This window comes from Pelmatolapia mariae, linkage group LG3_W (assembly GCF_036321145.2).
Source record: "Pelmatolapia mariae isolate MD_Pm_ZW linkage group LG3_W, Pm_UMD_F_2, whole genome shotgun sequence".
Taxonomy (NCBI): Eukaryota; Metazoa; Chordata; class Actinopteri; order Cichliformes; family Cichlidae; genus Pelmatolapia; species Pelmatolapia mariae.
Window position 1 is genome coordinate 69,111,626 of NC_086229.1, and position 13,311 is coordinate 69,124,936.

A 13,311-nucleotide genomic window follows, 5' to 3' on the forward strand; every position below is an offset into this window, starting at 1 on the left:
AAAGTAACAGGTTCGGCCATCGCACAGTGGAACAAATTTTCTTAAATAAAAATGAAAAAGGGCTACCTTAAATGCATCATGTTTTTTAATTTGCAAGTTCATAAGCATTTTCCATTTCCATTTCACAATCAATTCTACCCCCAGGTCAAAAATATGTATAGGAAAAAATCCCTAATATAATATTATTTATAAATATACCACTCCGGCGATTAACAGCATAAGTACATTGAGGCGGGATCACAGAGCAGAAGCATACGCCATAATGTGTTGTACATTATTATTTGTATATTATGTAACGTGGTATTTTTCAATTATTGCATTTACCAATATCAAGAAGTCACAAGTAGAGAAAGACCAAAACATTGTGCATGTTTAAACAAGGAAAGTTTACTGGTCAAAATTATTTATTAAAGAAATAAACAACATCTTTTTTCACGCCCTAAAATAATATGCTTAAAGCAACACAACGGTGGCCCAATATCAGACAGAATTCCACTCTGTAGAGCAAGCAATCATAATGAAGCAGTTGTTTTTATTTTGTGGATTCAAACTGCTCTTCATATTTTTGGCCACCAGGTGTCACCAGAGAGGACTGTGTGGAAAAGCTTTTAGTAATGAACCGTTTTTCAATACAAGCTTCAGTGCTTCAGAAAGCTTCATTTGGCCATCACTACTTTTAGCCATACCAAAGTCTAGGCTGGTTCACAGAGGTGATCGAGCATTTGGGGTCGTAGCACCTAAACTGGGGAATAATCTAACTCTACACATCAGGCAGGCTCCTATCATCAATCTCTTCAAATCTAATCTAAAAACACATTTGTATTCACTGGCTTTTAATACAGTATGAGATCATTTTGGTAATAATGTTTTACGTTATATTGTATTTCGTAGTAATAGTTGTGTACTTCTGTACAGCACTGGATTACAGCACAGCATTACTGTTGTAATTACATGTGCTATATAAATAAAATGAACTTAAACTCTTTTCAGACCATTTATCGCTACAGTGGCTCCACCACATGAAAGATGCCAACACTCAGATCACCCAGTATTATCTGGCCCTACACCCATTTAACCTCAAGGTGGTCCATAGGCCCGGGGCACAGATGGTAATGGCTGATTATTTTCTCCTGCTCACAGGGCAGGGATAGGCTTGGCCTGATGGGTCCCTGGCCTCAGTCGGGTATGGGGCCTGTGTGGTGGAGGTGTGCTCTATAGCTCAGCTGTAGAGGACAGGTGGTGCAGCAACCTCAGGGGACAGTACCAAGGAAGGGATATGGAGTAGTGCCTTATGGAGTAGTCTTTCACTTATGTTTCACTTATGTAACATAAGTGAAAGATTCAAAAAAAAGGAACAAAGTGCAAGTATGATTAACAACTGACATGATACTGACATTTGTAAAGTTGAAACTATACTTAGTAGGTAAAAACTTAATATGGACGAAGAAAGAACAAAGGATGGTAAGTTTCCCAGAGGATCTTGTTTTGAGTGAATTGATTTTAATTCTGAAAAGCTAGCCCTCCACATCATTGGTGGGATAAGGTTATCATGTTAGCTCCAAAATTTGCGATCACATGACTAGCAATAACAGTCATGTGAGAAAGTGTCAGTGCGCCCCAGGGTGGCTGTGGCTACAATGTAGCTTGCCATCACCAGTGTGTGAATGGGTGGATGACTGAATGTGTAAAGTGCTTTGGGGTCCTTAGGAACTAGTAAAGCGCTATACAAAAACAGAACTTTTTTTTTTTTAAATTATTTCACAGTAAAAGTGTGACTGGGTGAGCAAGCACAATTTACTGTTACAACCTGAACCATCCTCTCTGTGGCAGGAAATTTTTGCGCACTAGTCAAAAAAGTCACTGCTGTAGTGCGGGTGAAAGTAGCAGTGAGCAAACTAAGCAGTGAGGAACTCAGTATGGTTAAGAGGAGGACACAGAAGGAAGCACACAGAAGAATCACACAACAGGAGCTTATTCTCTGTACAGCAAGCAAAAACAAGGGTCAGATAGAGGTTTTTTATTTGGAATCCATTTTACCTTTGTTTTATATGGATATACCACAGGTGTGTTTTTGGTAAAACTCATTTAATTGTTTGGTAATAAAGTATTTATTTTAATCTAGACACAAATAGAACAGCCTTGTATAACCTTTCAATTCAATTCAATTCAATTCAATTTTATTTATATAGCACCAAATCACAACAAAAGTCGCCTCAAGGCACTTTATATTGTACAGTAGATCGCACAATAATAAATACAGAGAAAAACCCAACAATCATATGACCCCGTATGAGCAAGCACTTTGGCGACAGTGGGAAGGAAAAACTCCCTTTTAACAGGAAGAAACCTCCGGCAGAACCAGGTTCAGGGAGGGGCGGCCATCTGCTGCGGCCGGTTGGGGTGAAAGAAGGAAAACAGGATAAAGACATGCTGTGGAAGAGAGACAGAGGTTAATAACAGATATGATTCAGTGCAGAGAGGTCTATTAACACATAGTGAGTGAGAAAGGTGACTGGAAAGGAAAACTCAGTGCATCATGGGAGTCCCCGGCAGCCTACGTCTATTGCAGCATAACTAAGGGAGGATTCAGGGTCACCTGGTCCAACCCTAACTATATGCTTTAGCAAAAAGGAAAGTTTTAAGCCTAATCTTGAAAGTAGAGATAGTGTCTGTCTCCCGAATCCAAACTGGAAGCTGGTTCCACAGAAGAGGGGCCTGAAAACTGAAGGCTCTCCCTCCCATTCTACTTTTAAATACTCTAGGAACAACAAGTAAGCCTGCAGAGCGAGAGCGAAGTGCTCTAATAGGGTGATATGGTACTACAAGGTCATTAAGATAAGATGGGACCTGATTATTTAAGACCTTGTATGTGAGGAGCAGGATTTTGAATTCAATTCTGGATTTAACAGGAAGCCAATGAAGGGAAGCCAAAACATGAGAAATATGCTCTCTCTTTCTAGTCCCTGTCAGGACTCTTGCTGCAGCATTTTGGATTAGCTGAAGACTTTTCAGCGAGTTTTTAGGACATCCTGATAATAGTGAATTACAGTAGTCCAGCCTGGAAGTAATAAATGCATGAACTAGTTTTTCAGCGTCACTCTGAGACAGGATATTTCTAATTTTAGAGATGTTGCGCAAATGGAAGAAAGCAGTCTTACATATTTGTTTAATATGTGCGTTGAAGGACATGTCCTGGTCAAAAATGACTCCAAGGTTCCTCACAGCCTTACTGGAGGCCAAGGTAATGCCATCCAGAGTAAGAATCTGGTTAGATACCATATTTCTAAGATTTTCAGGGCCGAGTACAATAACCTCAGTTTTATCTGAATTAAGAAGCAGAAAGTTAGCGGCCATCCAGGTCTTTATGTCTTTAAGACATTCCTACAGTTTAACTAATTGGTGTGTGTTACCTGGCTTCATGGATAGATAGAGCTGCGTGTCATCTGCATAGCAGTGAAAATTTATGCTATGTCTTCTAATGATGCTGCCTAGGGGAAGCATGTATAATGTAAACAGAATTGGTCCTAGCACTGAACCCTGTGGAACTCCATAACTGACCATAGTGTGTGAAGAGGACTCTCTATTTACATGTACAAATTTGAGTCTATTAGATAGATATGATACAAACCACTGCAGCACAGTTCCTGTAATACCTACAGCATGTTCTAATCGCGCTAATAGGATATTATGGTCAACAGTATCGAACGCTGCACTGAGGTCTAGCAGGACAAGCACAGAGATGAGTCCACTGTCAGAGGCCATAAGAAGATCATTTGTAACCTTCACTAAAGCTGTTTCTGTGCTGTGATGAGCTCTGAAACCTGACTGAAACTCTTCAAATAAGCCATTCCTCTGCAGATGATCTGTTAGCTGTTTGACAACTACTCTTTCAAGGATTTTTGATATAAATGGAAGGTTGGAGATTGGCCTATAATTAGCTAATATCCATGGCAGTACGTTTCTAATGCACTAGGCAGCTCATTCCCTTTCCCTAGACAACACTTAAAAAAGAGAGAGTTTTAACACACTTCAAAGAAAAGCAAAAGACCAAAGGAGTTTCCTTTGGTATTATATTCAAACACCTCTGTCTATCTATGGAGGATGAGCTCAGTAGTTTCATTTTCACTTGCAAACAAGATGGAGTAGTTCAAGGAGTATCTCACAGCTCTCTGACAGACACTATGAGCCCTTTACTAACACTTTCTGAAAATCTGCATTTCCTTTGAAAATCAGTGATGAGAAGATTTTGTAAATAATGATAGGATACTTTACATGATTCGATTCACTTCTATTTAATTGTGTGTCATTTTGAAGTGCTGTCACAACAACAGTATGTTGTCATAATAGTTTACGGTGACACTGCAAGGTAAAGAGCAAAAATAAAACTCCATAAATCAGAGGATCCTCTATAAGCAGGTCTTTGTGAAACTTTTAGCATAAATACTCCCAATTTAACCAGAGTCAGAGAGCATCAGCCATCTGGATACTTCCAGAGACTAGAAATGTTGATGTGAAATACCTTTGGATCAGACATGTGATATCACATGGTATGCATATGATATCCAGTATATGATTTTATATTACATTTGTACTTACAGTGAATAAAATCTGCCTGATCAGCCCCCCTGCAACTATGGATCACAGCTTCGAAAATGTCACACAATGTTTATGTAGTTTAAGGATAATTAACACCAGAACCACAGCAGGAACTGACAGGTGAAGGATCAATCCAAGAGATCCATCCTCTGTGTGTCCTCCTGTCTGACCTGCAGGTGAGAAACAGGTGTGAGGTGTCAGCTGTCAGGTAGATATCTACCTAGTGCAGGTATCTACTGCACTCTGATCACATCACTCAGACCAGCTGCTTTCTACAAAGTCTCATCAACAACATCTTTAGAAACAAACATCAACAACCAGGAAGCAGCTTCACCTCTGATCACACACACACTCAACTCTACTCACTCACCTGGAGGAACTACATAAAGATAGATGTTGCTTATGAGAGTTAAATGTTTTCCAACTCCCTGGACAACATGACACTCATATGTGCCAGTATCATTAGTTGTCACATCCTTCAGAGTCACAGATAGTTCTCCATCCTTCATCTGTCTGTCCAGCATATCCACCCGGTTCTTATAAAATGGATGTTGATCATCTGGAACAAACCTCCCATTCTCGTAGAAAAGCACATTTGCTGTCTTCAGGTCAGCTCTGATCCAAACTAAAGCTACGATGTTGTTGTTTGGAGCTCGACATGTCAGAGTGACGTCCTGTCCAGAATTAGCTGTGATGGTTTTCTGTTCTGAAAGAGGAAACAACACAGAGCAGAGAGGTTTGATACTTAAAAGAGCAAAAACATTTTACAGTAGAAAAAAACATTTTTATTGTTTTTATTTGGTTCCAATTCAATTCAGTTGTATTCAATCACAACATCGTTGCCTCAAGGTGCTGTATATCGTAAGGCAGACCCTACAATAATCCAAAAATCAGGAAGGAAACACTCAATGCATCATGGGAATCCCCTGGCAGCCTACGTCTATTGCAGCATAACTAAGGGAATATTCAGGGTCGCCTGGTCCAGCCCTAACTATATGCTTCAGCAAAGAGGAAAGTTTTATGCCTAATCTTGAAAGTAGAGATAGTGTCTGTCTCCCGAATCCAAACTGGAAGCTAGTTCCACAAAAGAGGCGCCTGAAAACTGAAGGCTCTCCCTCCCATTCTACTTTTAAATACTCTAGGAACAGCAAGTAGGCCTGCAGAGCGAGAGCGAAGTGCTCTAATAGGGTGATATGGTACTACAAGGTCAGCTCAATAGTGCATCCCAAAACTGATCCAGAAGCCGGCCATGCGGGAGGCAGCGACGGTGACACAGGTGAATAAAATCCAAAAGCCAGCAATGTGAAAGGCAGCAGCAGTAACCCAGGCGAAACAGGTCCAGAGGCCAACCGCGCGGAAAACAGTAGCAGCATGGGCAAAACTGTTTTGGAGGCCGAACACGGACCAGCGATGGTGAGGCCTGGAAAGTGTCCGACGACGGTGTGCTGTACGTAGACCAGCTGGCTGTGCTAACCCAGGACCAGAAAAGGCAGGAGCAGACAATGCATACAAGATGGTGCCGAGGCTGCTGCAAATGATGAGGCAGGTGACACTAAAGAATAAACCACCATTATTTCATGCGGCTGTGGTCTCAAGGCTGGAGCTGAACAAAACAAATTCTCCCTGATTACAGACGGTGTTTAGACTGTTCCTTCCTAAGGCCACCTGGAAGACTGTTTACTTAGCCTGGCAGGGCAAAGGACACTCTCTCAGCTGAACTCTGGACATACACACACATATACACATGCAGATACACACTCATCCCCCCTCCCCTTCCAAATACCTTCGATGCTTATTCCCTTCTGATGCAGACGGTGGATCAAAGCGCATATGCTGTAGGCCCAGATGCACTGTCTACACTGGCTGTCTCTCACCTTTTACCCATCCCTGTTGTGTCATGTGTTTCAGTGGTGTATTAAGAGTTTTTCATGTGCTATGCGCAGAGGTGTTTTTTTTTTCTGTTCCCAAACTGATCTCCCTGTTGGAGCTCAGTCTGCGGGGAGTTTCTTTTGTCCTTGTCCTTGCTGATGTTGTCTATTGTGTATTGTATGTACGGTGGGCAAAGTCAGTCTCTTAATTGCCCCTCAGGGATAAATAAAGTTATCTGAATCTGCATCTCAGAAACCCTTTACTGAACTTCCTTACTATCAAAATCAATACTAAAAGAGCCCTCATTTGTGTCTCAACATTAAGGCTAGAGGAACAGACGCTTTGACAGGAAAAAACTGTATATGCACAGTTTAACTACATCACAGAAGATGAGACAAATAAGCCAAACTAAAAGCAAAGCACAGTTCAACTTTAATGATATCGTAGAAAATAACAGCACTGTTCTTTTTGAGGTCACTGCAAGGCACTTAAACAACAAAGAACAGGGATCATTAAACATTAACTCAAAAAACAAAGAGGTACAAAAACCAAACATGAATAAATTAAACAAAAGGGACTTGACACATGAGCATGGAACAATAATTAAACTTTAAAGCATCTGGAAACTGAAAGTTTGAGCAAGTATGCTAGACACGCCCCTTGAGGCTTAACAGGTTATACAAACCAGGGATTAGAATTATATATTTAAATAAAAAAATATCCAAATAAACTAAACTTAAACATTTTAGAAACTCAGAAAAGCTGGGTCCATGACCCAGTAACACGACAAACAATTTCAATCCTCGATTTAATTATTAGATTCAATTCACTTCTCTTAAAATGTAAATATATAATGTAAAGAACTGTAACTACATTCAAGAATGAACTTCTTATACAGAGGTGGATTATCCTGTTAACAGTGTTGCATCCTTCAGCTCCCAGTTTGGATTTAGGAGACAGACCACCTCTCTACATTGAGATTAGGCTTTATCTTCCAACACAGAGCACTTTGAAGCGACTGATGCTGTGATTTGTCATGATATAAAATAAATTGAATTGAATACATATTTTGATTTAGATTTTACAGATTAGATCCTGAATTAAGTTCCTGCATAATTCAATGTTTAGTTGAATATTTATGATATGACAGAAACATGTCCTGATAATCAGTGAGAGAAAGCAGCCTCTCATTATAAGACACTGTGAGTCTCTGCATGCTGCCTTTTCTGTAGCTATAGCTGTTTGTATACACTGAACAAAAAGCTTTGTAGCTGTATACTGAATCCTGAAACTACAACACATCACACTGACACACACATTACACTTCTTTGTCTCTGTGCTGCAAACTGGAAAGCAGTTAAAGTGTTACAGCTCACATGGGAGACCAGTCTTCATGTTGCTTGAAAATACACAGACATGTAGAATCAACATGAAATCGATTTGACTGTTCTTACTCTTTATCTAAGAAGGAAACACTGATTTGTTTTTAAATCTTACCTGCAGAGACAAACACGGAGATGCAGATAAACAGGAAAGTCGAGCAGAGCGACAAAGTTACTGCAGACATTTCCACGTTGCCTACTCCTGCTGATCTGACTCTTAGTACTTCTAAATGTCTGAGCTTGTTGGTATTTTAAATACAAAACAGAGCCTGAGTTTAAAACTTGACTACACGAAGATACATTTTAAGCTTTAAATAAAGCTGAAAGTAACTGACTGTAAGTAAAGGTCTGCTCATCCAGCTCCATCAGACTCAATACTTTCTTTTCAGTCTCTCCTAAGGTGTTCACTTTGAGTTACTTTTCGTAGGTTGGACTTCATCATGATGTCACTGTGGAAAAATACATAATGAGCTGTGGAGGAGGCAGGTTTTAGCTTGCCTCCTGTAGCTTTAGTGTATAACATTAAATATGTAAGAGTAATTAATGCAGTATTTATACCAAACTCCAGATAAAGTACTATGTATATATATATGTGTGTGTGTGTGTGTGTGTGTGTGTGTACCCCATGTGCAGGCTGTGTAAATGGGAGACGCCCATTTACACAGAAATGGGAGACGCCCATTTACACAGAAAGAGACTCTCTGTGAATGTTTCCACAGGAGGATTTGAAAAAGATAGAAACCCAGAGAAACACACAAGGAGAAGACAAAGTGAACTGCTGCTGTAAAAACAAGAGCATAAAATATAAGCGACATTGAAACTGCTGAGTAAATAAAGCAACTAGAAGATGTGACCAAATTCTGTCATGTAAAAATGTGTATTTACATGTATATTTAATACACAATTAAAAATTCAACAAAGAAGACATTTTTATTCATATCAGTCTAGTTTAGTGAGAAAAAACAATGCAAAACATATCAATTTTTTAAATTAAAATATGAATGTCCTCTCGTCTGAGATGTTGGGGGGACTAGTTTGAGACCAGGGGTCCGTTCTTTGTACCTCGCTTACTACATCCAAGATCAAATGACACATCCAAGATCAAATCATCGCGCCAACTTTGAGCTCCGAACACACCTGTTGTTGACGATTAGTACAGCTGGATGAAGTAATGTGAGGTCACTGGGTGGCTTAAAAGGGGCTACGCATCGATAGTAGAAACATTGATCGGCAACCCTTTGATTGGTCGGCGAACATGTCGAAGGAGCGCGCTCAGTATTTCACGGCAGCAGAGCAAGAACTCTTGATTGAGGGATTTCAGGAGTTTCAGAGTTTAATTAAAACGCAAGGGAACACTGCAAAGGCTGCAAAAAGCAAGGAGAGAGGGCTGGCAGAAAGTTGCTGACAAATTAAACTCGTAAGTAATTTATTATATTATATTATATCATATTATATTACATTATATCATATTATATTATATTACATTATATCCTCTGTCACATTGGAGCCACAACAGGACCCACTAGAACATGGAAACAAGTAAAAGTGAAATATAAGAATATTCTACAGAATGGTAATATTTATCACTTATATTGCTTTTAGTCTTCTGAAAAGAGACCCTGAAATAATCTGTTTGTTTATAACAGCAACCAAGAAAAGGGCAGAGCAAATAAAGACAGGTGGTGGTCCTGCACCCCCTCGTCACACCCCGGCAGAGGAGCTGGCCCTAGGGTTGAATGCCACCAGACCCATTGTTGAGGGCATCCCTGGGGGCAGCTCTTCCTTAGACCAGCAGCCGGGGTGCAGTAGCAGCAGCACCTTCATAACTGGTAAATGAGCTCATAATTCTATTTGTACAATGTAAAATATTTGGTTGTTGCCTTAATTAAAATGCTTTTTGTACTGTGACATTTATTGACATTGTGGGTTTCTTTGTGTGTAGTTTTACATAACACTCCATCACTTCTACCTGTTCCCATGCAAGGGGTGACTGAAGCATGCACAGTAAGTTGGGAGATATATATATATATATATATATATATATATATATATATATATATATATATATATATAATCTGTCTTTTAATCTTTGTAACACCATTTTGTTTCCATTGCACAGGACAGTGAAGCAACCCTGTCAGGTGACTGTGGTTTGGAGGAAGTCCCTGTAAGTGCATGCATAATATGGCCTGAATTTGTATCTGACTGCAGTATGATTTGCAGGCAAAGAGGCCGGCAGAGAGGCCTGATACAGAGGTGGGCAGTCTTGTAATTAATTTTACTTCCTATATGACATGTATTGACCGTTAAATGTTGTCTCTACAATTGAAACAGGGTGACATTCGTTTGCTATATAAGAGAAGTCTCCAGCAAAAAATGGAGTATACTGAGCTAAAGAAACAAAAGCTTCTAGGTGAAATCGAACTTCAAGCTCTAATGAAGCAAAAAGTTCAACTAGAAATCGAATTGCTTCAAAAGGAACTTCAGAGTAAGTAAAAATACACTTTCATACAGAGCACTATTGATGACCTTGCGTGATACAGTATATATGATTTTTTTCCTGGCAAATGATGACTGGCTTTTTTTTGATGAGACAGAAAAAGATGCTCAAATAAATTTCAATGAAAAATATGTTTTGTCATGTTTTTAATATTCGAAATAGTGTTGCACAATTCTGTCCCGTGCAGCTCTGCCACTAGGTTGGTCCAAGTGCACTGGCTGGAGGTCATCATCAGGCTGCACCTCCACCACAGGAGTCCTCTCCTTTCTGATGGTGGCAATGTTGTGCAGTACGGCACATGCAACAATAATGCCACATGCCCTGTCAGGTGCAACCCTCAGACTTTTCAGACACTGAAATCTTCGCTTTATTTGCCCAAAGGTCATTTCAATGCGTGCCCTTGTCCTGGCTAGAGCTGCATTGTAGTGGGTTCGTGGCCCAGGGTTGGGGTCAGGGAACGGTGTCATGAAGTACTGCCTGCATGCATAACCCCTGTCTCCAAGGAGAATCCCATCGTAGGCCCCTGTGTAATGGAGAAATGCTGTTATGTTAGGCCCAAAATAAGTATGAAATATCAAAATAAGTCTCTTTTTCTTACCACGCTCAAATAATGTGCATAACCCTGACTCTCTGAAAAGTCTTGAGTCATGCACTGATCCGGGCCATTTAGCTTCCACATTTGTGATATAGCACATAGAGTCACACACCATCTAAGATATTTCATTATATGTGAACACACTCCTTTTCATTATATATTACCATCTAAAATATTAGTATTACTCACCTTCACATTTATACTGTGAACCCCCTTTCGACTGACAAAATCCCCTTCATTGGGGCCTGGGGGGGGCCTTGATCGCAATGTGTGTGCAGTCTATGGTACCAATCACATTAGGGAAGCCTGCGGACAATCGAGCTATAGTTACAGACATAGGTCATGATTGCATCACATTCATTATCGAATTTAATGTACCTGCAATAGAAAAAAAGCCCTGTTTGACAACCTGTGGTCTTAAGTGGCTTGGAAAAACCACAAACACACCCAGGAAATGCTTGAGTGCCAGGTATACTTTGCGAATGGAATGGCAGACAGCACTTTTGCCAATGTTCTCTGCGTCTCCAACAGCGTACAGAAACGTGCCACTCGCAAAGAAACGTAAGGCAATGCACACAGTTTGTGCAGTTGTTAATGCCCGACTACGGTGAGTGGAACTCTTAACATAGGGATCCAACAAGTTGGTTAAGTAAATAATACCCTCACGGGAAAATCGATATCTCTCTATGAGCACACTGTCGCGCTGAGCTAAAGGATCCTGTCTATCCCGCAATATACGCTGGATTCTAAAAACTCTCCTTATCAATCTTGCACCTTCGGCAATGGGTTGCTCGCGTACAAACGGACAGAACATGGCTGCGACAAACTTCCCAAATCCACCTTCGCTTTTATAGCCGTGGTCTCTCATCTTGATTACATGAAGTAATTTACTATTACTACTCTAACATATGAATTACATCTGAAATAATCAAATACATGAAATAGAATGGTTAATAGTACATTTCCCTTTTTTTAGGAAATGACCTGTATGTATCTGTATGAAATCAATAAAAGCATCAAATGCTGCATTATATTTAGTTACATTGATAATATTAATTTATGGAAAAACAGTGGAGAAATGTCGCTGTTGCTTTCGTATAAATGAAGCGGACATACCTGAGTGGCTGCGATCTAATCCTGTTTACATAAAGTAAGCCTGCTCCCAAGCAGGTTTACGCTTACGGATCTGTTGCTATGACAGCAAGTTCCGGATGAGCTTCGGAGAGCCGAACGATCCAAGATCACGCGAAATCGTCAACAATCAAATCCAGCTAACTTACTTAGCGAGGTACGAAGAACGGACCCCAGCAACTGGATGTTAGTGGTGCGACTGGTGGACTACTTCAGTGAAGAGTAGACGACGTCTGGCTCTGGTTTAAAGTCTGAACACAAACACACACAGTTTAAAAAACAGGAAACATGATTACAAGCTTTGTAGTTCAATCAAGACCTCCAATCTCCACCTCTCTGCATCACACACAGTCCCAGTTCAGACTTTACTGGGAACCAGCTCAGATACAAATCACAGGGCTTCCATACTGCTTTAATGTTCTAAAGTGTGCTTTGTTATACTCTTGGGGCTTGTTATCAGTATTAAAAGGCTACAATTGACAGAGCCACAAAACAGTGACACAGAGAGAACTTGAAAATACTAATCTGATTATTTGTAATGTTATCCATGTTTAAAATGAACAGGATCTACACATGACATCTAAGAAAAGCAGAAAGTGTCCAGTTCTCTTTTTTTTTTTTTTTTTCATTTTCAGTGGAAACCTGTCTGGTTCTATTTTTAATCTGCAGGATGTTTCGTGTTTGTTGTCATCTAATCATATTTGATGGAAGGTTAAATGATCATCAGGTAAAGACAAGGAGGAAGTTGTTGCCCAATACCTTTTCAAGACTTGCTGAGTTGACTGTTTAGTGCTGTTTTATTATTACCCTACATCTATGGCCAAACTTTTTTATGTGGCATTATGAAGCGATTAAGTCATGATTTTTATAGATTGTGTACACTTTCCATCATTTTTTCCTTTTTTTAACATCTCCGCTGAGAAATTCAGTGACCACAAAGAAGTGGGGGCTCTTTCTGAGAAAAGGAAGGTGGACGTTAAGCCTGCATTTAAACAAGATAACATCTTTGACAGCGCCGATATTGTTTAAATGAAGACTGACACACTTGACCACAGGCACAAAAGTAAAAAACGTTCCCATGAACTGAACACTTTCTTAGCCAAACTAGGGCACACCTCAGTAAGTCTCACGAGCTTCACACTATAGATAACCAGAACCAACAAGTCAAATGGACAACTCATAGCAACGACAAATTAATCTCACTGATCATGCAACCAGTTTTTGTTTGCACCAACATA

At 39.9% G+C, this 13,311-nt stretch overlaps 1 protein-coding gene and 1 pseudogene across 1 annotated transcript in view; one reads left to right on the forward strand and one right to left on the reverse strand.

Annotated features, from left to right (window-relative positions):
* The window catches only part of LOC134624766 (zinc finger protein 91-like), a 328,469-nt gene that overhangs the window by 90,765 nt on the left and 224,393 nt on the right, over nucleotides 1-13,311 (forward strand). The gene's annotated exons all lie outside the window — the stretch shown is intronic.
* On the reverse strand, nucleotides 10,494-11,810 carry LOC134623897 (putative nuclease HARBI1; annotated as a pseudogene).